This window comes from Heterodontus francisci, unplaced genomic scaffold, assembly GCF_036365525.1.
Source record: "Heterodontus francisci isolate sHetFra1 unplaced genomic scaffold, sHetFra1.hap1 HAP1_SCAFFOLD_2085, whole genome shotgun sequence".
In the NCBI taxonomy this organism is placed as follows: domain Eukaryota; kingdom Metazoa; phylum Chordata; class Chondrichthyes; order Heterodontiformes; family Heterodontidae; genus Heterodontus; species Heterodontus francisci.
The window spans coordinates 12,501-17,500 of NW_027141302.1; positions in this window are offsets into that span (position 1 = coordinate 12,501).

Consider the following 5,000-nt stretch of genomic DNA (forward strand, 5'->3'; position numbering starts at 1 on the left):
CTTGATCTCGCCTAATCAGTGAGCCCAAAATAATTTCAGAGTGTGGAAACCTGATCCAAAAAGGTCGAAAAGAACGGCCAGAGATCAAGTCCGAAAGGGGAAATCAGTAACAAGCAAGCAGAGTAATCATTAACCAAAAAGCGCAAAATTATGTTAAAAGTGTGAAATCATTAACCAAAAAGTCGAAAATAATGTCCAGAGACCAAGTCCGAAAGTACAAATAATTAACCAGTAAGCAGAGTCATCATTAACCAAAAATCGCAAAAGTAAGTAAAAAGTATGAAATCATTAACCAAAAATCGCAAAAGTAAGTAAAAAGTGTGAAATCATTAACCAAAAACTCGAAAATAATGTGCAGAGACTAAGTCCGAAAGGGCAAATGGTTAACCAGTAAGCAGAGTCATCATTAACCAAAAATCGCAAAAGTAAGTAAAAAGTGTGAAATCATTAACCAAAAATCGCAAAAGTAAGTAAAAAGTGTGAAATCATTAACCAAAAACTCGAAAATAATCTCCAGAGACTAAGTCCGAAAGGGCAAATGGTTAACCAGTAAGCAGAGTAATCATTAACCAAAAAGGGCAAAAGTAAGTAAAAAGTATGAAATCATTAACCAAAAAGCACAAAATTAAGTTAAAAGTGTGAAATCATTAACCAAAATGTCGAAAACAATGTCCAGAGACTAAGTCCGAAAGGGCAAATGGTTAACCAGTAAGCAGAGTAATCATTAACCAAAAGGCGCAAAAGTAAGTAAAAAGTATGAAATCATTAACCAAAAAGCGCAAAAATATGTTAAAAGTGTGAAATCATTAACCAAAAAGTCGAAAATAATGTGCAGAGACTAAGTCCGAAAGGGCAAATGGTTAACCAGTAAGCAGAGTAATCATTAACCAAAAGGCGCAAAAGTAAGTAAAAAGTATGAAATCAGTAACCAAAAAGCGCAAAAATATGTTAAAAGTGTGAAATCATTAACCAAAAACTCGAAAATAATGTGCAGAGACTAAGTCCGAAAGGGCAAATAATTAACCAGTAAGCAGAGTAATCATTAACCAAAAATCGCAAAAGTAAGTAAAAAGTGTGAAATCATTAACCAAAAACTCGAAAATAATGTCCAGAGACCAAGTCCGAAAGGGCAAATGGTTAACCAGTAAGCAGAGTAATCATTAACCAAAAAGGGCAAAAGTAAGTAAAAAGTATGAAATCATTAACCAAAAAGCACAAAATTAAGTTAAAAGTGTGAAATCATTAACCAAAAAGTCGAAAATAATCTCCAGAGACTAAGTGCGAAAGGGCAAATGGTTAACCAGTAAGCAGAGTCATCATTAACCAAAAATCGCAAAAGTAAGTAAAAAGTGTGAAATCATTAACCAAAAACCCGAAAATAATGTCCAGAGACTAAGTCCAAAAGGGCAAATGGTTAACCAGTAAGCAGAGTAATCATTAACCAAAAATCGCAAAAGTAAGTAAAAAGTGTGAAATCATTAACCAAAAACTCGAAAATAATCTCCAGAGACTAAGTCCGAAAGGGCAAATGGTTAACCAGTAAGCAGAGTAATCATTAACCAAAAATCGCAAAAGTAAGTAAAAAGTGTGAAATCATTAACCAAAAACCCGAAAATAATGTCCAGAGACTAAGTCCGAAAGGGCAAATGGTTAACCAGTAAGCAGAGTAATCATTAACCAAAAATCGCAAAAGTAAGTAAAAAGTGTGAAATCATTAACCAAAAACTCGAAAATAATGTCCAGAGACTAAGTCCGAAAGGGCAAATGGTTAACCAGTAAGCAGAGTAATCATTAACCAAAAGGCGCAAAAGTAAGTAAAAAGTATGAAATCAGTAACCAAAAAGCGCAAAAATATGTTAAAAGTGTGAAATCATTAACCAAAAACTCGAAAATAATGTGCAGAGACTAAGTCCGAAAGGGCAAATAATTAACCAGTAAGCAGAGTAATCATTAACCAAAAAGCGCAAAAATATGTTAAAAGTGTGAAATCATTAACCAAAAACTCGAAAATAATGTCCAGAGACTAAGTCCGAAAGGGCAAATGGTTAACCAGTAAGCAGAGTAATCAGTAACCAAAAAGGGCAAAAGTAAGTAAAAAGTGTGAAATCATTAACCAAAAACCCAAAAATAATGTCCAGAGACTAAGTCCGAAAGGGCAAATGGTTAACCAGTAAGCAGAGTAATCATTAACCAAAAATCGCAAAAGTAAGTAAAAAGTATGAAATCATTAACCAAAAAGCACAAAATTAAGTTAAAAGTGTGAAATCATTAACCAAAATGTCGAAAACAATGTCCAGAGACTAAGTCCGAAAGGGCAAATGGTTAACCAGTAAGCAGAGTAATCATTAACCAAAAATCGCAAAAGTAAGTAAAAAGTATGAAATCATTAACCAAAAAGCACAAAATTAAGTTAAAAGTGTGAAATCATTAACCAAAATGTCGAAAACAATGTCCAGAGACTAAGTCCGAAAGGGCAAATGGTTAACCAGTAAGCAGAGTAATCATTAACCAAAAATCGCAAAATTAAGTTAAAAGTGTGAAATCATTAACCAAAATGTCGAAAACAATGTCCAGAGACTAAGTCCGAAAGGGCAAATGGTTAACCAGTAAGCAGAGTAATCATTAACCAAAAATCGCAAAAGTAAGTAAAAAGTGTGAAATCATTAACCAAAAACTCGAAAATAATGTCCAGAGACTAAGTCCGAAAGGGCAAATGGTTAACCAGTAAGCAGAGTAATCATTAACCAAAAGGCGCAAAAGTAAGTAAAAAGTATGAAATCATTAACCAAAAAGCGCAAAAATATGTTAAAAGTGTGAAATCATTAACCAAAAAGTCGAAAATAATGTGCAGAGACTAAGTCCGAAAGGGCAAATGGTTAACCAGTAAGCAGAGTAATCATTAACCAAAAAGCGCAAAAATATGTTAAAAGTGTGAAATCATTAACCAAAAACTCGAAAATAATGTCCAGAGACTAAGTCCGAAAGGGCAAATAATTAACCAGTAAGCAGAGTAATCATTAACCAAAAAGCGCAAAAGTAAGTAAAAAGTGTGAAATCATTAACCAAAAAGTCGAAAATAATGCCCAGAGACTAAGTCCGAAAGGGCAAATGGTTAACCAGAAAATCCGTCGAATAATGTCCAGAGACTAAGTCCGAAAGGGCAAATGGTTAACCAGTGGAAGGGCGATCAAGCGGAAAAATTTGCCCCGGTTACCCGGGATGGAGTTCCAGAGGTCCGGCCAGAGTTGTCAAATTCGTCCCGCTGATCGGACGCTTGTCATTCGGGTGGCTGGGGGTTGGCGGGGTATCTGCACAGTAGTAGGAGGTGGCAAGTCGGGACTTGGACGTTTATTCCAAGAGTCCACCCGAGCCTCCAGGTCTGCAGAGACCGACCCTAGCTGCCGCCCAACCGACTTTTAAGCCTTTTTCGGATGGGGATTTTTTCCCATTTTCGTCCATTTTTCGGGTTTTCTGTCGGGCTTAATAGGCGGCAGCCTGACCCCCGGCCGAGGCGGGGGGCGCACTCTCCCTTGCGTAAGGGTCCGGATTTGCCCCGGAAAGTGCCCCCGACGGCCTCCCGACCCGGGTGCCTGCAGGGCGGGGGGAAAGGGTAGTCCCAGCCGCAGGAAATCATTAACCAAAAGACTTAGCCGTCGGGGCAGAGGCTAAGACCCGGGCTGGTGAAATCATTAACCAAAAGGAATGCACCCTTTTCCGAAAGTGCAGGCCGAAATAAGGCGAGCCTTGGGCCGGGAAGGCCAAAACCCCCAACTCATGGAAGTGTATGGGGTCGGACTCGGCGACTTTCCCGGGCCCCGAGTTGACCTTTCCCCACGGGGGCGGTCAAGTTGCTCCCGCCAAGAGGGCACGTTGCATTTGCTGCCGCTCTAGTCCCCGGGCTAGTTAATCAGTTGCCGTCGGAAGTCCCGATGCCGAAATGAAAAATGGCCGTTGCGGCGATTTGGCGCCTCATTTTCGGAAGGACTACCGGCAGGCAACCCGCCGAATTGACACTTGCGATTCGGGTGGCTGGGGGTTGGCGGGGTACCCGGAGATTTTCGGGAACTCGATTTTCAGAACTTTTGCTGGCAGCGGTTGCACTTGCAAAGTGGCCGAAGAAGTGCTCCCTCAAGGAAGGACCTTCTTTTGAAATAAAAGACCTTCCGAAGAGTGCCTGGAAGTCATTTATGAGCATTTAAGGGTAAATCTGGCGGACTTTCCATGCTCTGTTGCCGGCTCTGAAATATCGCACAGTTGGGTCTAGGCCGGTAGACTGGCTGTGAAAACAGACAAAGTGTTTTGGCGAGCGAGAGAAAACAAGGCCTTGGAACAGATTGGGGGGTGCGGAGGCACACCACACCCACAGGAAAAGAATTAATGAAAAAAAAACCAAAGTCTATGACATGTCTGTTGGTACAGTGAGAAAAGCAAAGAAGGGAGGCTGCGATGGCAGAGCAAAGCCGACCTTCATACAGATATACATGTCAAAGAAAGAAACTATGCCCGCAAAAGACTTGGTGCGAAATAACAAGGCTCCTTGTGAACGGTTATCTTTGTCTGTCAGGCGCAGATTGTGGCGGCGTCGCCTGGTTTCCTTGGGTTGCACTACATGTATGTCCTATTCTCAAACGAAAAGTGCGTGCCCAGAATTTTGTCCAAGTTAGGCGACGCACGCCGGCTGGCATCACCTCTCCGTGCGAGCGCCGAAAGCTTTGGTCGACCTGTTTGGCTACGCTGGTCGCGGTTGCTCCTTACAGTCATGGGGACGGAAAACCGATGCGAGTTGACCAGGCGACGTCAACCAAGTTGCATGCTTTCTCCCCCCCCCCCGCCGCCGCCAACCCCACACTGTGTGAAAGGAAAAAAAAAGTGCGTGCCCAGGTCACTCGATCGATACGGCGAGGACTGTCCGACGTTGGAGGGCCCAGGCGGGCTAGCATTTATTTGCTGGTGTTTCAGGCTCAGCGGTTACCTCCCGTTTCTGTCCCTTGTGTCAGACG